At 42.6% G+C, this 25944-nt stretch overlaps 1 protein-coding gene across 2 annotated transcripts in view; it reads left to right on the forward strand.

Annotated features, from left to right (window-relative positions):
* The window catches only part of TSPAN18 (tetraspanin 18), a 221740-nt gene that overhangs the window by 36603 nt on the left and 159193 nt on the right, over positions 1-25944 (forward strand). The window contains exon 2 of one of the 2 annotated variants that reach the window (XM_031942007.1): positions 10577-10689. The gene's annotated coding sequence lies outside the window, so the exon portion shown is untranslated. Of the gene's footprint in view, positions 1-10573; positions 10690-25944 lie in introns of both variants that reach the window. The other variant, XM_031942008.1, reaches the window with a different exon arrangement.

Here is a 25944-nt window from a genome sequence, read left to right on the forward strand (position 1 = left end):
AACTTTGGACACAATGGTTTTCCACTTCCTTCTCCGGCTCATTTTACAAATGAGGAACTGAGGCAAATGGTGGAAGTGACTTGCCCAGGGTCATACAGTTAGGAAGTGTCTGAGACTGGATTTGAATTCAGGTATTCCTGACTCCAGGCTGTTGTTTAATGTGATGATTCAATATAAAATAGATTTATCATTCATATATAGCACATTGAAAAGGATTGTAAAAAGCCAGATCTAATTCTCCAGCTTCTCTTTTCTTCTTTGTGAAAACCTGAATTCTATGTATTAATGTAATTTAATTTAATTCTCTGTGCTGCCTTTTCATCATTAGCATTTGGGGACTGTTTTGGATCATTGTATTGATCTCATGGTTCACAATTGATGATCCTTACAATATTGCCGTTACTGTGTACAGTGTTCTCCTGCTTCCGTTCACTTCACTCTGCATAAAAATCTTCCCAGGTTTTTCTGAGAACATCTTGCTCCTCATTTCTCTTTCTTTTCTTCTCTTTTCTTTTCTTTTTTAGCTTTTACAAAGGAACATTTATTTTGAAGATATTTCAAAAGCAGAAGTCTAAACATTGCCCACTTCCAACTCATTGTTCCACTCACACCTTAAGTCTTTGAAGAGACACAGTTTCCACATAGCATCTGCCCTGCCGGGTTCATGTTCAAATGTGACATTTGCTCCTCGTTTCTTATGGCGTGATGGTATTCAACCACAATCATATACCACAGCTCATTCAGTCATCCTCCAGTTGATGGACATCCACAATTAACTTAATTTACAGCTACTTCTGCTTTATTTTTTTCTTGTGTTTTGTCTTTTCAAGTTGATTGCAAGCCCCTTAAGGACAAACACCATGTGACCTATATTTATTTATTTCCCCTGTCTAACTCCTAATGCCTCATATTCTATTTAAAATACCTAGAAGGCATCTCTATTAAAGGAAGAGCAGATAGATAATGATTATGATGATAAGGATAATAATAACAGCACTCTGAGTCTTACAAAGTGCATTTCATGTTATCTGATTTCATCTTTATAACAGTTTATTCCTTTGCTTGTATATCATTGCTCAGCTTTTCAGCCTCCAGACTGATTTCTGCTTCATTTTATTTCATTCAACAGACATGTATTAAGCTTTTACTGAGAAACAGTCATGAGAATGAGAACCCAGGCCCTTCTCATTTAAGAGTCGACAAAACATTCTCAGAAAGGTTCCGTTATATGCTCAAGATTATACACATGTGAATGTGTGTGTGTGTGTACATATGTGTGTATATATATATATATATATATATATGTGAGGACTCTGCGCTTACTATATATATAAATATATATGTATACACACATATCTCTGCACTTACTATATATATAAATATATATACACACATATATTTCTGCATGTACTATATATAAATATAAATATATATGTATACACACATATATCTCTGCACTTAATATATATATGTATATATATATATATATATACATATCTATATAGTAAGTGTAGAAAGTTCTGATTTGAACCCATGTCCTCAGCCTCTAAATCCAGCATCACATTATCCTTCTAGGACTTGACTGACTGAGTCCTTCTCTTTGGGGCCCCATGAGCTGGGGGTGAAGGAAGCCATTTCTCTGTTTTAGAGAGAAGTGAAAGGAAGGGCCATTTACTTGCCAAGGAGTGCACTTCCACCAGTACAATATCTTATACATTATATGGCCCTGTTCTGTATAGATGCCAGGGGGTGGAAGAAACCGAATAAAACAAGAAATTCTGGCTCGGTCTCATCCCCCTATTTTGCTGCATTCATCAGTAAAGCGGAGAACCTTCAAATTGACTGTTTAGGGGATTTTTTTCTTCTTGGAGAAAGAGCAAGGTGCATCCACCTTCTAATATACCACTCAAAGCCTGGTTATCTTCCTTCATTAACCCTCCCTGCATAGTAGCCTGGGATCCAGACATTATTGCACTTATCTGTAATCATGGGCAATTTCAGGTTTCAACAGGAATCCCACATGGCCTGGTGGAAGAGCTAGGCTCGCAGCCACGGTGCTATTTAAGGCTTACACTGAACTTTATGGGCCAGATTCTTTGAGGGTGGAAAAAGCCAGCTTCTCATGAAGCTCCAGGTGGACTTGACTTCTTTCCTGGAGGGAAGGTACGAGAGAGAGATCAGGCAGGTGAGTCTCTTACCATGTAGCGTCATTACTCAGAGGATACAGCACCTTCTATGGGTAATCAGACTAACTCTGGCCCTCAAGGTCAGGGCTCAAAACCTGGCCTTCTTTTAGGGACAGAATTCGTGTTTCTGAAAACTAAGATCAAGGCAGATTGGGCAAGTACTGGGATACTAGGGGGACTTGAGTCATCCTTAAAGGTTTGCGAAAGTGTTTTCCCTAAATCTTAGTGGCAAGAGGATCCAGGGACCATCTAAGGACCCCCTTCCCACTCCCACACCCAACCCGTGCTTTAAAATGTCCTTTCCTCCAGACCTGGCCACTGATGATCTTGCTTCTGCCCCAGGAGCACTCACGATCACCTTAGGCCGTCTGATCCACTTTGGGAAGACTTGCATTGGTTGAGAGTCAAGTCTACATCTGTCTCTTTGCAATTGTTGTAGTTCTAGTTTGGGCTCCTGGGTCCAGTAATTATAATAATAAATTTTAAATAAATAATATATACATACCTATATACATATCAGCCAATAGATAGGGCTATCAAACAGTTTAGTTGTATGCATATCTCCTCTTCCCCCTGCCTCCATCTTGTATTTTTGAGTTTATTTGTTGAATCCAAGGGAAAAACTTTACACTTATTCCCATTAAATGGATTATTATTGAATTCAGCCCATTGCCCTAATCTATCAGCATCTTGACTCGGTCCTCCAGTGTATTAGCAGTCTCTTGGGCTTTGGGTCTTTTGCAGATTTGAAGTCAACTTTCCCCACCACAGTCCTGTGAGATGGATGTTGAAAGTATGTATGATTACCATTATTTTACATATGAGGGAACTAAGGTTCGAAGAGAGTCATTGGCTTGTCCATTGTGTTAAAGCTGGCGTTGTGGAGTTAGGATTTGAACTCAGGCCCAGAGCTTTTTCTACTGTGCATCCCACTCAGGGGCACTGGTTCATAGGATTGTAGAGGCCGTCTCATCCAACTCCCTTATTTTTGGTTATTGAAACATTGAATGGTCCAGAGAGAGGAAGAAATTTGCCTATAATCACACAGCTAATAAGTGTAAAAAATTAGAATGTGAATCCAAGTCTTCCTTCTTCCTGATTCCAAGTTTAGTGCTCTTTTTGTGTTATTTCCTAACTTATTAGTTAAAGGTGCCTAGGAAGTGCAAGGGATAGAGTGCTGGGCTTAAGATCATTTTGGTCTCAGACACTTATTAGCTGGGTGACCCTGGGCAAGTCATGTAGTAACGCTTACCTATCTCACTTTTCTCAATTGTAAAGTGAGGACCATGATAGTATGTACCTCTCAGGTGGAGATCAAATATGATATTTTTAAGTCTTAGCATAATACTTGGCATATAGTAGGCACATAATAAATGCTTATTTCCTTCCCTTCATATGATTATATGTGTATTTTTTACATTCTTAAAGCTTTTGGGTCATGGGATCATTGACTTAGAGTTCACTGAGCTTGACCTTCTGTCCCTTAATTTTACAGGTGAGGAAACTGAGTCTGAGTAAGATACAGTAATTGGACTTTGGTCATACAATTAATATAGATATCAAAGGCAGGACTTAAATTCAGAACTTTGGGCTGTGAAATCTAACACTCTGTCTCTTGGATAATAATATTGTGCCCTTTGTAAGGTGGTGAATCTGAGGATCTGAGAGTTGCAGCATTTGGGGCATCGCAAGGCCATGACTGTACTAATATGATCCCCAAACTCCTGACAAGAGTCAGGGGGCCTTCTCAGACTCTCTCTCCATTAAACTCGTTGCAATGGAGGTAAATGACTTTGTCTTTCTTTCCTGTGTCTGGATACTTTCTCCCCTCTACCCGCCTCTGTCCTGGTGATGTGGACCAGCCTTTGCAGGCTTTCTCTCCAGGACAACCTTGTCCACAGCACATACCTGCTCCAGGGGGGACACAGCTAAGTGCTCTCTGCCAGGATCTTCCATTTCCACCTGCTCGAGGGGGACAGTTAGGTGCTCTCTGCCTGGATCTCCCATTTCTACTTGTTTGACGGGGACACAGCTAGGTGCTCTCCGCCCGGATCTCCCATTTCCACTTGTTTGAAGGGGACACAGCTAGGTGTTCTCTGCCCGAATCCCCCATTTCTACTTGTTTGAGGGGGACACAGCTAGGTGCTCTCCATCCGCATCTCCCATTTCCATCTGTTTGAGGGGGACACAGCTAGGTGCTCTCTGCCCAGAATTCCCATTTCCACTTGTTTGAAGGGGACACAGCTAGGTTCTCTCTGTCTGGATCCCCCATTTCCACTACTCACTGACCGGGCAGTACCGCACACCAATTAGACATTAAAAACACTAAAGTTAAAATAAATCAAAACATTTCTGAGGAAATCACATCTCCCTGGCGCAGACTCTTCCGTGACCCTGGGAGGCATAATTACCAGGCTGATCAGAGAGCAGTGGATTTCCAGGCTTGTTATGGTAACAGAGTTCAGTAGAGGGGCTGATTGACAGCGGGCCTGTGGGAAGGCTGATTCCCTCTGTGAGACAAGTGCAGGTGTGGGGATGGAAGGGAAAGCTGCCGAGGCAACTCCAGAAAACGAGGCCCCTGGCATTGTTTGAGCTGCAGAATGTGGCAGGGACCCTGCCCTGGCTCTTTCCCTCCCCCTGCTCTCCTCCTGCATGAATAATTAAAAACAAAACACATGAACAAAACGCCAGGTACAGCCTTCTTTTCCGGGCTCAGAATGCAGAGCGTTCCATCCCTCCCCCTGCTCGGTGTCGGAGCACCTTCTGGTGCCCACTGGGAAGGGCACAGTGACCCAGTGCCCCAGAGGACTCAGAGGCTTTCCGGTTCTTTGCCATCTCCCTGAGGAATCATCCCCAACTGAGGGCCTCAGATTGATGGCTCGGAGGGAAATCACTGAAGGAGGAGCTGGGGAAGTCAACAGGGAGGTGGAGAACAAAATGAGCCATGAGGCACGAAGAAAATCTTTTCTAAGATCTCTTAGAAATCTTAATAAACAAACTGTTTAGTTCAAATCCAGCCTCAGACCCTTACTAGCTGTGTGACTCTGGGCAAGTCACTTAACCTTGATTGCCTAATTTCCTCATCAGTAAAATGAACTGGAGAAGGAAATGGCAAACTACCCTAGCATCTTTGCAAAGAAAACTTCAAATGGGATCATTAAGGGTCAGACACTACTGTAACCACTCAACAAGAATATCTATAACTGTATCACTGTCTATATCTGTATCTATCATCTGCCTATATCCATCCTTATATATTTATCTATATTTATGTATATAGCTCTATATATTTATGCATCCGTCTATACATTATCTATATCCATTTTCATATCTATAACTAGTTTGTTCTATAGAGATACACATATGCACATATACATAATTTTGTCCTATATGTATGTATATATAAAATAGGTGTATCTATATATGTGTTATAATATACATGTATTTATTTATTGAATTGATTAGAATTATTTTAGCACATAAGACATCGGCGATGGAAAGAACTCTAGGACAAAAAATAGTGTAATATTACAGCTGGAAGGGACCTTAGGGATCTTCTAGCATAATCCTCTTCATTTTAAAATTGAGGAAACTGAGGTCCACAGATGTTGAGTGGTTTTCCCAGGTTCATATGACTAATGAGTGTCCAAGCTGGGATTTGAACCCGGTTCTCTTTCCACTATTACTCTCTGCCTCTTAGGGCTCCAGGATTCCCCAACAGTGGTGACTATCAGGATGGGAACCATTGTTTTGAAAGCCTCTGCATCCCTCTGAACCGCTGTATATAGCTCATGTGTCTCCCCTGTCTCGAACGTGGCTCTTTCCATTTAAAGGCCCATTTGCTCTCTGTTTAGCTCTTCATTTGCTTCTGCCCAAGGGATTTCTTGTCTTTTAGAAGGCAGAACCAACTGCTGCCATTGCCTTTTTTTGCATATGGCGCTTGTACTAATCATCGGAGGATGGCTTCCTAGGGGACTGTCGAATGGCTATAAACTCTTCTCCCACCTGTCCGTGCTGCAGCAGCCTAGGCCAGCCCAGCCCATTTGCCTTTGGGTCGATCTGGGAGCTCAATGAGGGGGTCTTCCCTTTGATAGAGAGGAACACATCTCCTCCTTGTTTTCTCATCCATGTTTCTCCATGTCTGTAGATGGCAAGTTTGGAAATGTAAGGATCCCAATAACAGAATGTTAGCTCATTGAGGTATTAGCTCACAGGGCCCGTGCTGGGACCATGGAGACATTTACCTGAAGATTATGCTAGATCCGATCCTTCTCTCACAGTGGCAATGCTTTGGATTCTGTGCCATGTTACTGACACCTTTGCCAACCGTCCCTACCGGGTTTGTCTGATTGCTTGGGAATCTCACCTTGCCCACTCAGAGACTGCAGCTGGCTGCCCCTCGCCCAACCAAACCTCAGACTTTATCTCTGGCCATCTGCCCTCTTCCCCAATTTAGCTTTCCTTAATTCTCCCCCCTCTGAAGCCCAAGGGTCTCTCTCCCCTGGCCGTTTCATACCCGATCCATGCTTAATGTTTGGACATCAGTGATGTGACCCTTCCTACAGAGCCAAGGGCAGTTCTGACCCAGCTGTCCTTCCTCACGTCACTCAGATGTGACTAAATGGGAATTAGGTCTCGCGCTGTATCCTGGCACTCCTCGCTGCTTGGTAATAACTTAATCTCCTCTTGTGTGACAGTGGGACAGGATCATTCTTCCCAAGGCACAAAGCAGCTTGCGACCCACAAGGGCGAAAGCTCAGGAAAACCATCAAAGGAAAGTCATTGGGTTCCCAACAAGGCTCCGGCGGGTCCTGCCCGGAATCCCTGTGGGCTTTTCCCTCCATTTCCCAGCCCCCCCACTTCCTTGCCACAGCTCTAATACAGGACACTTCAGGCTCCGAGGTCTGATGGGCACAGCTGCCATTAATACTCATCCTGTGTCCTTCCTGGGCTTATAAAACCTTCTCAGTTCCAAGTGACAGAACATGCTTGGGGAGCAGGTGAATCAGACACCTGAGGCGTGCCCGCAGGAGGTGAGGGGAAAACTCAGGGGAGAATGAAACATTTGCCCAGGGCAGCGAAGCGAGAACCTGGAGAGGGAACAAATTCTGTCGTCTGCCCGGGAGGACTTTATCCTCTAGAATGGGGGCCAGATGACATTCAGGGATGTTCCCCCGATGAAGTCACTGAATTCAGCTCTGGGTGGGGATGGTTCTGGCTGGTCCCTTTGTCTGGTGTTATAATAGAGACAAGGCAGCGAGGTGGAATACCGAGACTGGAGTCAGGAAGAACTGAATTCAAATCCAGCCTCAGAAACTTACTAGCTGTGTGACTCTGGGAAGTCACTTAACCTAATTTGCCTCAGTTTCCTCATCTGTAAAATGAGCTGGAGAAGGAAATGGCAAACCACCCCTCCAGTATCTCTGCCAAGAAAATCCCCAAATCAGACACTGATGAAAAGTGACTGAACCATAATAATAAAGACCTGGGGACCCTCCTTAAATGGAGGTTCTGGGAAGAGACATCTAGTCAGAGGGAGAGACCACAGGGTGGAATGTCCTTCCAATGGTTAGAGGAGTTTTAGGGATAAAGAGGTTTCTGGGACGTGGGAGGGAAAATGCCGAGTGCAGCCCGGAGAGGACTGAGAATCATAATAATGGTAACTGACATTTATATAGTGTTTTAAGGTCTCCAAAGCTCTTTACAAATTACACATTTAAAGAGAGTCTACTCTCTATAAATAATTGACCGGGAAGCATGGTTCAGGGGATAAACATTCATTTGGAGGACCTGAGTTCAGATTCTTACGGTGACCTCAAGAAGTCAGTCCCCCCCAAGTAGTTTCCTTGTCTGTAAAATGAAGGTCTAGGTGACTTTTAAGGTCTCCTCTAATTCTAAATCTGTAATCCTGGGGAAGCTAAGTGGTAGGATGGATAGAGCACCAGCCATGGAGTCAGGAGGATCTGAATTAAATGTGAGCTCAGATACCTGAACTTCCTAACTGTGTGACTCTGGGCAAATCACTTAATCCTGATTGCTGCCCAAAAAATCAGTTGACCTGTGATTCTATGATGGAGATTAAGGGTTTCTATAACCTAATAGAGCTAGCCTAGTGGCGAATCTCACTGAACTAAACTGGGCTACACAAGAGACACGGAGTCCATCCATCTTCTAGTTCCTCACTAGACCCAGAGCCAAGGCCTTTCCAGCTTGGGAATATCTGTTATAGTTTGTGGTCTGTCAACAGAGCTCCCACAACTCCCATGAAACATTAGAGAAGAGATGTCCTAGAACCATGGACTTAGAAATGCAAGACACTTGAGTGCCCATCTAGTGCGATATAAGAAAGAACTGAGATTCTAAGAAGGAAAATGCCTGACCCAGGTCTCACAGCTAGTATCAGAATCAGTATTTGAACCCAGGGCCACTGCCTCCAGAATTAGACTTCTTTTCACTGGAGTATTGAGTAAAACCAGGGTAACCAGTTAGCTGACTTTAAATTTCACCTTCTAAATGTCAATGATTACAAATCAAGGCTTGAGTTATTGTTTGGTTAATAGTCTAGACTTAAGAAAGTAATGGAGAAAATGTCAATAAATTTTTTTTATTATTTTTTTATTTAATAGCCTTTTATTTACAGGATATATGCATGGGTAACTTTACAGCATTAACAATTGCCAAACCTCTTGTTCCAATTTTTTGCCTCTTACCTCCCCACCCCCTCCCCTAGATGGCAGGATGACCAGTAGATGTTAAATATATTAAAATATAAATTAAATACACAATAAGTATACATGAAATGTCAATAAATTTAAAAGCATGTCTGTCCTGCATTTTTCTCTGGAAGAACTGGTTGTAAACATTTACCAGTATTCCGCCAGTTAAATTTCATGCTCTCCTCCAAAGTGGAAAGAAAAAATCCAAAGCTAGATAAATCACCTGAGCGCTCATTGTGTGCCCTAGGCTAAGACTATGGGGAGGGAATGTCAAAGCAACAGACCATTCTGTGGTTCCTTGCTCTCATGGAGCTTACATTCTTAGGAAAGAGGTCTAAATCCCATGGAATAATAGGATCCTCTTATTCTGTTATTCACAGTCACACGGGACAAACTCCAGTTGCTGTCAGAGTTGGGAGAAGGGAGACATCCCTGTAAATAGGGGTCTTTGGCTGGCTCTGGTGGTTTCTGCATGCATTTTCTCCTCAGGAATTGGGTTTCAGCAGAATTCGTTCACAGAGGATGGGAGCAGAGAGTGTTTCGCTTTCTCGGCAGCCTGGATCGCAGCCCTTTTTGGAGGCTGGACTGGCTCTGACAGACTTGTGTTTACTTTGCTTAGGTCTGTCAACCTGAGGAGGAGGTAAAGGAGTGGGGGAGGATGGGAGTGGGAGACACGCACAGCTTGGGCTCTGAGTTCTGCGTTCTTGCGATGGATGAGTTGGAGCCGCCGATTCTGGTTTTCGGTCTTTTATTTGTCAACTTTTCTCGGTTTTATAACTGGGCGATAGAGACTCTCTTTCACTGTTGCCTTTGGGTTTATGGACAGGGTAAGGAAAAAGCATCATGGGAACCTGCAGGTTAGAACCAAAGGATCCTCAGAGATCATTTGTTCATTTGACAGTTTCCAAGAAATGTTTATTAAATGTCGATGGTATTTGGACTCCAGTGGGGTTGGATAGGAGGAGAGAGGTTTGCTGAGAATATGCTTTGGATTTGGAGTCAATTTTTTTTTACTTGGTTTTACCACTTGTCTTCCACTTCATCTTCCTCAGTTTCCTTCCTTGTAAAGTGGAAATAGTCATAACAACTGAACTCATTGGATTATTGTGATGCTATGTAAAATTATATAATTATATTGTAATACATTTATTAACTGTAATTATAAAATGTACATAATCAAATATAATTATACAATATGTTATAAAATTAAATATATAAATATAATTAAATATAAAATAATTATAATTATTGTCTTGAGAAGCAGTAAAGCTTAAAGAAGAGAGAGCTAACTTCAAAGACAGGAGCATTTCTGCCTTTGACACATATTGGTTGTGTGACTATGGGCAAATTGTTTAGCCCCTTAATGTTTTGGCAACTCTCTAAGACTATTTCTAAAATGCTGATCAGCACTGAATATTATTATTATTATTATTATTATTTCCACCCTTGCCTTAATGAAATTTGTGATGGGGTGGGAGGTGAGGAAATCGAGTTCCAGACCCACTAAGGTTCACAGAAATAGCAGGTATCATACCCAAGTCTTCTGGGCCAAATCCAGTGCCCTTTGAAGTCTCCTGGGTTCACTGCCTCCCCACTTAAGCCCCTGCAGGAATGCGAATTCACCTCTAATCTTTATTTTCTTTTGTTCCCCTCTCTGGTCATTTTCCCCAGCAGAGCTTATCTTGGAGCCAGAGATAAAGAAAGGATCAGGGATCTTTGGAGGAGGAGTTGAGAATCCAGCATCCTAGGAGCCAAGTCTAGCAGAAGCGTTCCTGGAGCTGAACAAGGTTGGTTGGAGACAAGTTTATTTGGTTGAATCTCATTTCTTGCCTGGAGGCCACGAGGGAGAGATGGCAGTCTCTGCTGTGACTTCCCTGTGTCCTTGACACGGTGCCCCCCAAAACAGGCTGAGGATTTGATTCCTTGGTCTTTTGTTGGGACCCAATTGGAGGAAGTTCCCTCTTTTGAGAACTGACCTCTCGATGGGCCTTACAGTATGTGATTGATTAGTTTTAGGACTCTCAAAAAGACTGACTCCTCTCAGGAGACTTCCATTTCCAGTGAACAAAGACTCAGGGGACAGTTGGGGAAGGGGGGGGATGATATTTTTCTATTTTCTATTAGAAAAGCAGCGTATATAGTAAATAATAGATTGATGTACTTTGAGTCAGAGTAACTTGGATTTAGATCCTACCCTTCCCCCTTAGTAGTGACCTTGGCAAAACCTTTAACCGCTGTGAACTTCTTTTTCCTCATTTTCAAAATGGGGATAATGATAATCCTTGCAGAACCTCCCTCAAATGAAGTAATGACTGGCAAGGATTAAGTGCCAATTTTTAAATGCCCTATAAAAGCCACTTGCTATTCGCAGTGGGAGGATATTCTCTCCCTTGAGCTCCCATCAGGGAGGATGGGGGAGTTTGGTTCACCCCAGATGTGACTCGTGTGATGAGTCCTTTTCCCTCTTCCTCTCGACCTTGGTAACTGAACCCCCCGCTCGTAGTTCTGGTCTGTGGGTCCATCCTGGCAGCACGCAGGGAGCCCCTCGTTGTTGGTGATTCTGTAACACCACAAGTCGCTCTGAATTGGCAGGAGTTTCCTATGCTCTTGACATCTCAGACTCGACAAAAAAAATTAATAATAAATCAGAAATGTGTCAGACATATTTTACCAGGGAGAAATGGCTTGCACACAGATAAGTGAACACCAAAAACAGAGACTAAATATGGAGGAATAGAGGATAGGAACTTGTGGGCTTGAGGGCATTAATGACTGGAAAGGATCAGAAAAGACCTTGTGTAGAGATGACAGAAAAGGCTTTGCAGTGGATATAGCATTGGACATGGAGACAGGAAGACCCGAATTCAAATCCAGCCTCAGATCCTGGTGACATCACTTAACCCTGTTTGCCTCAGTTTCCTTATTGCAAAATGGGTCTCGTAGCTGTTGTTCCCCAGGATCATAGGATCCCAGAATTAAAGCTGTATCTCAGGGGCCAACCAGTCCAACCTCCTCATTTAGAGATGAGAAACTGTGATTTGGTATCCAGAAAGCCCAACCTGACCAGTGATTGCTGACTGACAGTTGTTTTGGTCTGCCAGGACCTATAGAACTATCTCCAGCTGTGATTTCCTTCCTTCCATCACCATCTCACCAGGTGCCTTGGTTTTCCACATCATATCTTATGTCCTTCCCCCTTCCAAATTCTGTCATTATTCCTTAAAATAAAGGGTTTCAACTTTTTATTTTATTTTATTTTTTAAATTTTTATTTATTTATTTATTTTTTTGCTGAGGCAGTTGGGGTTACAGTGACTTGCCCAGGGTCCCACAGTTAGAAAGTGTTAAGTGTCTGAGACCAAATTTGAACTCAGGTCCTCCTGACTTCAGGGCTGGTGTTCTATCCACTGCACCACCTAGCTGCTCCAGGTTTCAACTTTAAAAAATATTATTTACTTCTTTTTAAATTTTGAGTTCCAAAATCCTCTCTCTTTCCCAGTTCCTGAGAAGGGTTCTCAACCTTTTAATGTATCATGGATCCCATTAGCAGTCAAGGCTATAGAGGGATCCCCTCTCAGAATAATGTCTTAAAATATTTATAGCTAATAATAATGACAGTGATAATAATTATAATAATAACTATCATTTACCTAGGACTTCAAAGTTTGTGAAGCACTTTATAGATATTAGCTAATTTTAATACTCAAAATGACCTTATGGGGGTACATGCTCTTAATAGCCCTGTTTTATAGATGAGGAAACTAAGGCACAGAAAAGCTAAATGGCTTGCCTAGAACCACCAAACTAATAAACATCTATGTTAGCATTAGGACTCAGGTCCCTCTGATTCCAAATCTAATGCTCTGTCCACTGTATCATTTAGAACCCTTCATAGACTTATGAAGGAAACCAATGACATGTTAAAATACAATTACCACAATATATATTTAAAAAATTGTGGATCCCAGATTAAGAAGCCCTGCTTAAAGGGTAGGTCAGTCTGTTCTCTATCCTGTAACTTGCCAGACTAGAACACCCTCCCTGCCCTGTTTTATTTATTGTCTCCCTCGAGGGAAGGGTTAGTGGTTGATTTTAAATTTTTAGCTGCAGTGCTTAGTGCACATAATAAGCATATTTTTTATTAATCCATTTATTCCCTTACTTATTCTTTTACTCTATTAATTTATTCATTCATTCGTTGGTTGTGGTTGATTTATTTATTTTGACCATTCATTTATTCATAGAGAGAAGGGGCTAGCTTAAAGTCACAGATGTATTAAGTGTCAGAAGTGAGGTTCAAACCCAGGCCAGCCCATCTGACTCGGAAATCTGTGTTCTCCCTAATAAGAGGCAGAAAATAAAGCAGCATCTCGCCATCTCCTGTGAGCGGGTGCCCTGCAGCTGTGGCTGGGTCAATGGAAGCTGTGCTCGGCCGGCCGACATGCTCATCTCCGAGCTCTCGGATGTGCCTCTGGGCTCCGGTCAGTGATTTGGGGGCCAGTGGAAGGCGGCCGGGAGCACGGGGAGACATGCTGGGCTTGCACAGGACACCTGCTGTTTCCCACAGTGCTCTCTGGGCCTTAGATAAGGCTGACGAGACCAGAGCAGACAAGAGACAGGAGGGGGTGTGCAGGGCCCTGCTCTGCTTCTGCCCCAAGATAACTGTCTGCATCCCCTGGCAAATGCAGGGTTTCCAGTCCTGGAGTCACAATACCCTTTATAGCATTTGCTATAAGCAGCCAAGCAGCCAAGGTGTCCCTGCGTGGAGATGCCCTACTCTGGGAAAGGAGCTAAAGGGAGCCAGGAGAGCTTCCCTTTGCCAGAGGGTTTGTTCTGGTCTTCTTCCTCAGGCCCCCCTCCCTGCTCCGACACAATTAAAATATTGTATATTGTGCGTGGACAGTTTTCTAATGATCTCATCCATTCAAGGCAGGGGACACGTATCCTCAGCACTTTACCCATAATGCTGGTACGTAGTAAGTGCTTAATAAATGCTTGATTGACTGACCCTTGGACCTTTCTTCAAGGGATCTTTCTCCAGAACCTACATTGAAAGTCAAAGTATCTTAGAGGGAAAAAAAAAACCTTGAAATGAAGAAAATCAGAAGGAATAAGAGTATTCAGCTGTTTCTTTAGGAAGCAGTTCCTTGAAGCTTGCAGAGAAACTGAGTACTCTGCAATAACCCCCCAAAATGGTTAAATACTCCAGATTTACACAAGAAAACATGGACTGAGTTGTAAAGGAATGTGTATGTGTGTATTGCTTCTAAAGACAGTCACAGGTACTCAGGCTGGTACTTTTATTCTTCCTCCCCCACCACTACCACCTTTCCCTTCCTTTTTGAGTGTTGTCTTCTTCCCATTAAAATGTTAGTTCCTTGAGGACAAAGACTAGCTTGTAATCTTTTTTGTTTTGATTGTTTTTGCCCAATGCTTGGCACAGTGTCTGACACATAGTAATAGGTCCTTTCTTCCTCCCTCTTTCCATTCTTCCTTCCTTCCTTCCTTCCTTCCTTCCTTCCTTCCTTCCTTCCTTCCTTCTTTCCTTCCTTCCTTCCTTCCTTCCTTCTCTTCTTTTCTTCCTCTATCCCTTCCTTACTTCTTGAGGTCTTTCTTGATCTTCCTATTCACTGGTACTTTTTCCACTCTTAAAATTCCCTTCATCTTTCTTTTTTTTAATTTAACAAAAAATATTTTCCTCTTCACCTCTCATTCCTTCTCTTCATTGGAAAAAAAACCCTTGCAACAAATATGCATATTCAAGTAAAAAAAAACATTCCTTCATCACCCATGTCAAAAAATCTATGTCTCATTTATGATCTTAAGTCTATTACCTCTTAGTTTGGGGGGATTGGGGAGGGAACATCCTTCCTCATTGGTGCTCTGGGATCATTACATTGATCACTTAAATCTCTCAAAGTTTTTTGTACAATGTTGATATAATAATATAAATTGTTCTCTGGGCTTTTTTTTTTTTAACTTGATTCTATATCAGTTCATATCAATCTTCCTGATTTTCTCCAAACCAATCCTTTCATCCTTTCTTATGTGTTCCATTATATTCCTGTTTCATACCTTGCTCGCCCATCCCTGCAGTAGATGGGAAGGTCTTCAGTTTCCAGCTCTTTGCCATGACAACAAAGAGCTGTTGTGAATGTCCCTTTTCTCCTTTCTTTGATCTCATTGGGGAATAGGCCAGTAGTTCTCTCCCTTGAAGATATTTTGTATTTGCTTCCTTGTATACATACTATTTATCAACTCATTACTGTGAACCTCTTGAGGGCAGGGCCTAATCTTTTTATTTTCGTACATCCCCTCCTCTTCCCCTCTCGGTGCCTGATACAATGCCTGGTAATTAATAAGCACCCCAAAATACATATTTATTAAGTGGTGTTTTCTTCCCAATGTCTCAACTCTTTCCAGAAGCACTTCTGCGTTCTGTTTAGCCCATCTTTGTCTTTTTGTTCCTGTGCTTCTTTGGAGATCTAAACAAAGAGTTCATTTTTGAAACCATTCAGGTAACCCAAGCCCTGCAGTGCCCAAGTCTGATTATTTCCCTGAAAAGTAGTTTAAAGACAGTTAGGAAGTTAAGCTGCCTATTTTTTTTTATCATCTTCCTCCAGCCTTTAGCTGCTGGCAGAGTATTTGCCTATCTCACTCCTTTTGAGATCTGACAGTTCCAAGACTGGCTTTGGGAGGCTGCAGAGGAGGACAGACAGATAAAGCAGGGAGTCCTGTCCTGCAGGGAGTCTGAGAGCTATTAATATTCACAGGCAAGGTGTTGGCTGATCCAGCTGAAGGGAAGAGAATGGGGCCGAGGGAGAGGACAGTATGAGACTCCGTCACTGTCCAGTCTTCCCAGTTATAGCCAGATCCCAACGTACCTTTGTGAAAAGCAGCAACTGAGGTTGGGACTTTATAGCTAGTTATATTCCCAAGCTAGTAGAATTTAAACATAAAGTCACAAAATATCTGGGCTGAAAGAGACCACAGAACATAGAATGTTAGAGCTATAAGGGTCCTTAGAATGTCTAGTATTGCTGCTGGAAGAGACCCTAAAGTGTAAAAGATGAGAGCTAGAAAGGACCTTAGAACACATAATGTCAGAGCTGGAAGAGACCTTTAAAACATAGAAAGGGGAGTATTAGAACCAAAAAGGATCTTAGAGTATAGAAAATGGAATTTTGGAACCAGAAGGGATCTTGGAATTTAGAACTTGGAATGTTAGAACTGGATCTGGAAACACAAAATTCTAGGTCTAAAAGGGACCTTAGAACCTAGAACAGAATATGAGAATTGGAAAGGACCTTAGAATTTAAACATGGAATTTTAGTTAGAAAAGATTTGTGAATATAAAATTCTAGAGTGAGAAAACCTTACAACCTAGAACAGAATATGAGAATTGGAAGGGACCTTAAAATTTAAACATGGAATTTTAGAGTTGGAAAAAATTTGAGAACATAAAATTCTACAGTGAGAAAACCTTACAACCTAGAGAATTGGAACCAGAGTACCATAAAGTAGGAGGACTGGACTTGATAATCTTAGGATCCTATCATCCTAAGAATCTAAAATTCAGTAATCTCGCTTACAGATAAGCATGTGGGACATCAGCCAAGGCTGGGACAAATACATAGATAACAGAGTTCTGGGTAGAAAGATGAGAAAGAACCTCTAGTCAGGAAACGGAGTAGATGAAACCCAGACCCTGATACCTGAGAGGAATCAGAACCCAGACTCAAAGAAGCTAGCCCATATGACACAGAAATTCAGGGATAGTTTCTTTTCAATGTTGACATTCTCAATTCTAAGGTCCCTTCCAATTCTCATGTTCTGTTCTAGGTTGTAAGGTTTCTCACCATAGAATTTTATGTTCTCAAGTCTTTTCCAACTCTAAAATTCCCTGTTTAAATTCCAAGGTCCCTTCTAATTCTTATATGTTAAGTTTTAAGGTCCCTTCTAGATCTAGAATTTTATGTTTCCAGGTCCAGCTCTAACATTCCAAGTTCTAAGTTTTAAGCTCTCCCTGCCTCCGCTAACACAAGTCTGTGATAGTGAAACTGCATCACAAATATTCCAGGAAACAATTGCTCCTAAAGGCACCCTATCCTTGTGGCTCTCCTTCCCCTACTCCCTTTCCAGATACGTTGTCCAAAGGTCAGCGGTCCTGATGAATCTCCTAAACACAGCACTATGTAGTCCTGGAATACCCTCCTTGGAGAGCAGGGAAAGACAAAACAGATTTCCTGTCCCTTGTTATGGCCTCCCATGCTTGCTCTTGGTACAATGTCACAAAGCCAGTCAGGGAGTATGAGGTTTAAAGATTTTTTTTTTTTAAAAAAATAGGGCACCTGTTATGCTGCTCCATAATTCAGCCAAATCTCCTGCCTGACTCACCCTGGTCTGGGCCCCTGGCTCATTTGTAAGTCCTACCATCAACCTAATCCTCTTTATTGCCCTTTCCTGAACATTTTCCATCCTAGCTATCTTTTTTTTTCCTCCTCCAACTTAGGCTTTAAATTTGTACAAGATGCCGTTAAGAATAAATCACTCTGAGAGCTCAGTCCCACAGCCAGATTCCAGCTGTACATGATAAGAATGTGAGCGGATGGGATTTTTCCCCCCTAGAAATGCTCCATCCGTCTTTCATTATTTGGTGAGAAAGTAGAAGCCAATACCCTTCTGTGTCCTTGAAATAAAAAGTTTCTCCTCCGCGAGCATCAATCATCAGGCTCTGTCATAGGAGAATGGTGATGATAAATAATAATATCCTAGGTCTGAAGCTGAAGGTCATCTGATCCAGACGCCTTATTTTACAGATGAGCCAACTGAGTCTGGAGCACTTGGTCAGTAGATTTGACCAAGGTCACAGAGGTTATAAATTTCAAAGCAAGGATTCACACTATAATCCTCTTACCTCTAAAATCTACCATTCTTCCCATTGTATCATAATCCTTGAAAGGAGGTATTCTTTGAGGTTACATCAGTTTAATTATGGTTGTTTGTTCGTTCTATTTCCCACCTCTATGCCTTTGCCTGGGCTGTCCCTCATGCCTGATATACCTACCTTTCACACTTCTCTTAGAATTTCTGCTTTCTTCAAGGTTCAGCTTACGTGTCACCTCATATGGAAAGTGTTACCATTTTTATTAGCTGCTGGTTTTCTCCTAGTCCTCCTCAAATTGTCACATAATACATACATATATATGAATATATTTACACAAGATATATATATATTATGTGTGTGTGTGTATTTGTAATTGTTGGTTCTTTTCAATAGGATATAAACTCCTATTTTTTGTGTGTCCTTGGACTCCAGCACAATATGTAGCAAATATTGCACTAGATGCTCTTTGGACTGGGTTGGCTGTATGTTCCCAGCTCATGACTTGTATTTATACTATCGAGAGAACATTTCAATGTCCGGATCCCCTTCTAGGCTAATCTAGACCCACATTGCTAGATTAGATCACTGTGTCAACCGTCAAATAGCATTTGTCCTAAAGCTGATCTTGTGGTCTTAGTCAACCAGTCAATCAACAAACATTAATTAAGTATTTATTGTGAACCGGGTACTGTGCTGGGCACCAGGGATACAAAGAAAGACAGAAAAAAAACAGACCTCAATGAGCGTACATTTCAATGGGGGAGCCGTGACATAGAAATATATATTTCTAGATATAGAATAAATCTGTTTATTTATAAATAGGAATAAAATGAGATACATGCAGCATAGAAGAAGGGAGTCTGAAGGGCAAACGAGTGGCCAGGGAGCCTGGGGAAGGCTTCCTGCCAAGGGTGGGATTTGAGCTGAGCTTTGAAGGAAGCCGGGGAAACTGAGGCAGCGTGGATGGAACAGAGTGTTGCAAGCTGGAATATGTCCCACACAAAGGATGAGCTGGCTACTTTTGGATCCAGTGGGGTACCATGTTAAGGGCCGCAGATGTGAAGGTGGAGGAGCTGGATTTGAACTCTGGACAAGTCACTTCTCTCTGATTTCTGTTTCTTCAAGTGCAAAAATGAGAGGGTTGGATTATGTGGCATCCAAGATCTAAATGACTTTCGACCACTAGTATGTGATTCTGTAATACAGAGTCACCCCGAGGGAAAAAAGAAGGAAGGAAGGATTTAAGTGCTTACCGGGCATTGTCATAAGCATTTTACACTTGATCTTCATGACACCCCAAGGAGGTAGGTGCTGTTATTATCCCATTTTGCATCTGAGCAAACTGAGGCAGATTAATTGACTTGTCCAGGACCACACGGCTAGGAAGTGTCTCAGGTTAGATTTAACGGGTCTTCCTGATTCCAGGTCCAGAGCTCTTCCCATGACACCACATTGCCAACACTAGTGCCTCTGAGGAGGCTGCTGTGTCTCTTGCCCTCAGTCACTCCTAGATAAGGCTCCTTCCTGCCTTGTGACTCTCTATATCACTTCAGCTCTATCATCATCTCTGCGTTCCCCCCTCCCGTCTTCCTTCCCTCCCTCCCTTCTTTGCTCTCTCCATCTCTTCTCCCCTTCCTTTCAGTGATGGAGTGTCTGGGGCCGCCGCCACCATTCTAATTAAAAATCTCATAAATAGCCTGAGATAAGGATCCTAAGGTTTTGTTTTTTACTTCTACAGAGACTCCCTGGAGATTCTTTTAGGTAGGAAATGGAGCTCGCAAAGCTGAGATTTTCCCCCAGACTTCAAACGCGGGCCGCCGGGGGGCTTCTGAGGAATGCCACATCTGTTTAAGCTAAACTTTGAAAAACCAGGCAGTTAGGCTGGGGGGATGGGAGGGAATAGGAACAGAGCCTAAACCTTTCTACTCCTCCTCTTTCTCTTTGGACCCAAGACCAGCATCCTCAAGTCCTCCCAGAGGCAGGCTCCGAGTGGCTCCCATTTTGGAAGACCCCCGTATTAGCCAGAAGCCCTGGATTTAAACAAGCAAGGGGACAGACTAAGTATCATTCCTTTAATCGGCTTGGACACGCTCTAATATTTTTTGCCTTTAAACTATCAAATGAAAAAGCCTTCCCATAACCCCTGATGTCTTGTGTGAGTGACTCCAGGTTGTCAGGCAGCCAAGTTGGAACTAGGGACACCTCCGGGCTGCTCGGTGAAGCTCTCTCTTGGGGCCGGGCTTGGTTCCCCTCCACTACTCACAAGTTTTTAAAGTTGCTCTCCTAGGAGGTGGAACACAGATCTAAGAACCTTAGAGGCCATCTGCCTTCCTGTGTAAGAGGTTCTTGGGACAGATAAAGCATCAGCAATTGCTTGTGACTCCATATTCTTTTTATGATGTATGACAGCTTCTTGGACATCTTTATGTATCCCTGGATGCTCTGCGTGTCCACTCCCACCCTTGCCATCAATTCTGATTGAACACTGCCCCTGGCTCTTTTAAAGTAAATTTTAGTGGTATCATTTATCTTTACAACTCCTAAATTTTCAGATGAATCCCTTCCCCTCTCTTATCCAGAGAACCATCCCTTGGGGAGGGAGGGAGAAGGAAAGGAAGACAGACAGTACCTTCAACAATCCACACCCATATTCTCCATTTTGGCAAAGGTTCATTGTCTCATCTCATTTCTTGGATTAAATTTGATCATTAGTGTTTAGCACAGTGCTCGGTATATAGAGACACTCAATTATGTTCATTGGTAATTACACAGCATTCAGGTTTTCTCTGCCCTTTTTTCTCTCAAATTATATTGTAATTATTATACATAATATTTTCCTGGTGCTGCTTACTTTGCATCAATTCAGGTAATTCTTCCCATGCTTCTCTGGATACGTCATATTCGTTGTTTCTTGTGGCGCAGGAAGGTTCCGTGATATTCGCCTGCAGCAGTTTGTTTAGTCCTTCTCTAATTGATGTCTTGCCCCCAAAGTCCTAATCCTGTGTCTTACTACTGTTTCCCTGGTTTTGGTAGATCTCAAATGAACGTTTGTTTTGATTGGTCCTGCTGGGGGTGAATGAGGTGCGAACCAGACTTCCCTTTCAAGCCTACTGAGATGACATCTCCACAGTGGGCCCTTCTGCAGCTTGGGAAAGATGAAAATCAGATTTGTTCCCCAATTAGTCCAATGCAATGTGTTTAGAGAGGATATGGAGGGAGGGAGGAGGGAGGGAGAAAAAGGGAGAGGCAGACAGTTGGACAGACACAGAAAGACAGAGAGGTCCCTTCCAACTGCAAAATTCTGACGTTCTGTATGAATGTCATAGGATGAAAGGTTCAGAGGTTAGAAATTCATCTGGTCTGATATCCTTAATATCCAGAAGAGGAAACAGATCCAGAAAGATTGGGTACCTCGTTAGTAAGCCACCAAACAGGATGAGGTCTCCAGGTCTGACTCGGTAGCCAGGGGACTTTCCCTTAGGCTATGTCCTATTCCTAAGGCAGGGACTGAATTTAGTGCAAGCCGTAGCCGAGAAAGAATTCTCTCCATGGCAGTGCTCCAACTTGCCTTTTATTGCAGCACCTTATTAAAATTCCAACATTTGCCTGTTAATTGTTTTTCTACCATAGGGTCGTAGCTCTAGACCTGGAAGGGGCTTAGAAACCATGTGATCCAATCCATCATTTCATGATGAGGAAACTGAGTCCCGGAAGGTCAAGCTGCTCAGATAGGGCATCACAGTTAATGGGTATCAAGGCAAGATCTTAGGGAACTCAGAGGTCATCCAGTCTAATCCCTCATTTTACAGATGAGGAAACTGAGGGAAGTTAAATGGCATATGGTAGAAAATGTCTGGGTCTTCTGACTTCAGGACCAGAACTATTACAACTATTATTATTCTTCCATGAAAAAGAATCCACCTAATGGGATGGAGGGTTTCTTCTGGCTCTTCTTATATTTAGAGGACATTAGTGCAATGATCCTAGACAAGGATCCCTTCCCCTTTATATAGGTCCTGGTTTCCTTATCTGTAAAATGAAGGTTTTGGACAAATAAATTTTGCCACAAACAATACAAGTTATAGCAATAACAATAATGTTATTCAAGTGAGTGAAAGTGATATCATTTTGGTTCTTTTTGGGGATGAAGGATGACAATTGACTGATGAAGCCAGGACTCAAACCAGGGGTCCACTGTGAATGATTGCTCCCTAGGGGATGACCCTCTCTCCTTCAGTGACATTCCCTGTTATGTTACGGACTGTGAAAGTTTTGTCTTTATGGGGCAACCCACAGGGGTCAGAACTGTGGAAAACTTCATGCCGTATATGATCCTTCCCCAAGGAACTCGACCTCCAGAAGCTTCAGGTCTTTCTTTCTGTGGCTAACTCCTCCATCTTCCGTGCTTTCTGCCTCACCCTCTTGAGAATTCTGGTTTTGGAAGGCTCTCATGCTTTCCTTTCCATCCTCTTGTCTCATCCCGAAGCAGAGGTCATCCTCCAGACTGATCGCGTTTCCAAGGAGGCATTTGTTTTTCCACTCAGAGATGCAGGCTTATCTTTGGGTGACCTCTGGACCCTCTCTGATGGAAGGAACAAACATAGGGAGGTTCCAGCGGACTTTGGGCTGATGGACAAACAAATTACACGGGGATCTATGTAACTTTCTCTTCTACGGCCATTTCCTTTAGACCTTTTCGAGATCAGGCCACTGATCCATTGGGCCACTGATGGATTCATTCATTCCCTCAGCTCCTCTCTCTTATAGTTGGTCAGTGGGATCTCTTGATTTTGGTATAGATTTACTCATCCCTTTTCACCCCGGGCCATTTCTGACATGTCCTGCTAGATAGAGAAGGGCACAGTGGACTGTGAGCCAGGAAAACCCTAATACAAATTCTGCTTCAGACGTTGAGTAGCTGGGCAAGTCACTTAACATGTCTGTCTCGTTTCATCTGGATAATGGGCACTAATAATAAACACCTACCTCTTGGGCAAGATTATATTTGTAAAGCAAACTTTAAAGCATTATATGTTAGCTGTCATTGTTACTGTTAAATTGCTATAACTACTACTACTACTATTATTCCTACATAAAAAGGTTCCATCCAGTAAGATGGGAGGCTTCTTTTGGATCTTTTGATATTTAGAGGATACTAGTGTAAAACCCTTAAGTTGGCCATCTCTTTTCTTCTGTTCTTTAGCCGTCATACTTGCCTTTCCTCATGTTTTTTCTCTCCCCTTTTCCCCCCCAAGATATCATTGATAATGTGCTCCAGTTAATTTATGCCCATCATGTGTCTATATCTCTTTGGATAATCAGACTCCTCCCATTTTAAGATCATTTACAAACAAGTTTAACGGATGATGAATATTTAAAAATGGAACATGGAAGGTACAATGGATTGGATGGCAGAGCACTTGGGTTCAGATCCAGGGGCTGCCACTTACTACTGATGTGATCTTGAGACCTCCATCTCTTCTCCGGCCCTCAATTCCTGTCCTGTAAAGGAAGGGAGGAGATTGGATGAGTTGACCTTAGGGGGTCGCTCACTTCACCTCTATATCTGTGATCCTCTGTTAACCTCAGTTCTATAAAATGGGACCAGGTGATTTTAGGATCTCTCCCAATTCAAAATCAATGACTTTCTCCACTCCGTAGTTTATTTTTAGGGATTCTTCCAGATCTCTCTCTCGCTCGCTCTTGCTCTCGCTCTCGCTCACTCTCAGTTGCTTGGTCGTCCAAGGACCAGCCCAGCTAATTATAAGAAAGCTTATTATCCCCACGTTGGAAGCAGGTGATGGCTTCAGTGTGGCCACAGCTCTGTCTATAACTCAGTTGGAGTTCTGTTGTGACCTCCTCAGGTAGAGGGGGTGAGCTCTACCCTGGCGGATGAAATCCCACATCTCTGCAAAATTAAAATACAACTAAGCAGGCTCCTGCCCTGATATTCTGGGAGGGAAGTGCTTAGCCCAGGAGAAAGAAATCCCTTCAGCAGCTTGTTTGTTTATGCATTTAGCCTTAATGGGAAAAGGAAGGGAAAATTGCATGGTGTGTGTGAATATTTACAGGCAAATTACTATAGTGAGGAAGTGAATTCATTCTCTTTCTATCTTCCCCTATTAATATATCACACTGAATGTTTATCTGATGTCTGTCTTCAGGGGAGCTCCCACTACTTTACTGATTCTTTTTGTCTTCGTGCCTCGTCCAGGAAGGAGGGAGGCAAGACTCAGCTCTTTCATTTAGGGAGCTGACGGCGATATCCCTGGGTAGGGCATGAAGACTTTAGAAAGGTAAAAGTCACTCGTCCAAAATCACACCATAAGTCAGGAGTCCAGTGCCTGAGGTCAGCTCAAGCCCATATTTGGAAAGATCTGAAAGACGCTTTGAAGGTCATAGAAGAGATGATACAATACCATGGAAAGAGCTGACTCTGGAGTTTAGGGTTTGAATCCCAGCTTTGTTATGTGTGAACTATGTATAAACCAAGCCTCAGTTTCCTTATCTGTAAAGTAAAGGGATTGGATTAGATTCCCAGGCCTTTTCAAACTCCTAATCTATATTCCTATATACCCCTGCATTATGCAAATAAGGAAACTGAGACCAAACACTTCACACAGTCATACAGTAATTCCACTGGGAAGTCTAGGTGGTGATTTTTAAATAAATGACTGTCCATAGAAGCATCCCTCCTTTTTTTGAGAGAGATTTTCACATGCTGCACTCCCACCTTCCAAAACCCCAAACCCAAAATAATGGGAAGAGGGGACTTGTTTTTTAAACTCTAAGGTTGATAAAGCCCTAAAGAAAAATATCCACTTTCTCTAAGACTTAAAAGTCCTTGGTCCTTCTCCCTACCAATATTATTTTGAATTTAGTTCAGATATGTTTTAATATTCTTAAAAATTTAAAAGTTTAGGGGCAGTGGATGGAGAGCTGGGCCAGGCGTCTGGAAGACCTGAGTAAAGAACCCAATCTCAGATCCTTGCTAACTGTGTGACTCTGGGCAAGTCACTTACCCCTTCAGGTTCCTCTCTACAAGATGAGAAGGGTTGACATAGATGACTTCCATAGATTCTTTCTAGCTCTACGTGCCTGAGTTTATGAATAATCCTGCATGGGTAGCAGGCAGATACTCAGCAGGAAACTTATCCAGGCAAAAAAAAGATTATCAGATTGTCTCATTCAAACCTGGGTCCAAGGCTTTTTGTGAAGCCACATGGGTCAGCAGCTCTGCAACAAGGATTTCTCTCTCCTAGAACATGGCTGGAGATGCTGCTGCTGCAAGCTGAGTCCAATGGAGTTTCTAAGGAGCAAATGGCGTAGATAGATTGAACTTGACATGGCTGGCCTGTCAGGGAAGCACTGAGGGTAGGGAGGCTTACAAGTGGCTTTCACGGGTCCTGGATTCTGTTGCCAAGCTACGTCACCTTTGGGACCTGTCAGATTTTATCAGGGCCCGAGACTGAAGCGTGATTGGGTCAGAGCAGCCGACCCACCTGACTGCCAGAGAATAAGAGTTCTAACACCACGTTGAAAGGACTGGATAAAAGCAGTAACACTTGCTGGCCGTCCCAGCTATGAGCAATTGTGCTTCTGGCAGTCCGGGCCTTTGAAAGCCCTGAGAGCTTTGACAACAAATTGACCTCTGAATAGTTCCTGAGGTTGGGAGAATGACTCTATTTGAGCTTTCAGTTAGCTTTTAGAGTGGATTTAGAGTTCTCTGTTTTCCCTGTCTCAGATACACTCATGTCACTTGGGAATTTTAAATAACCTTGGGAATGTTAAGGAACATGATACGTTACTATCATCATCATCATTATTGATAAACTATTACTGTTCCACTTCATTCATACACTCGTAGCCAATAAACCTTTGTTAAACATTTATTTTGTGCTAGGCACTGGCCTGAGCTGATAATATGAAGACAAAAATAAAGTAGAACCTGTCCTGGCTTGGTTCCTATTCCACATTATTTCATCCATTCCATCCATCCTATTCTAGTCTATTCCATTCTCTGATTCCATCCCACTTCACCCCATCTTATCCCATCCTATTCTATTCCATCTCATCCTATCTCACCTCATTCCATCCCATTTCTTCTCATTCTATCCCATCCCATTTCATCTCACCCCAATTCATCCCATTTTATC

Source organism: Sarcophilus harrisii, chromosome 6 (assembly GCF_902635505.1).
Source record: "Sarcophilus harrisii chromosome 6, mSarHar1.11, whole genome shotgun sequence".
Taxonomy (NCBI): Eukaryota; Metazoa; Chordata; class Mammalia; order Dasyuromorphia; family Dasyuridae; genus Sarcophilus; species Sarcophilus harrisii.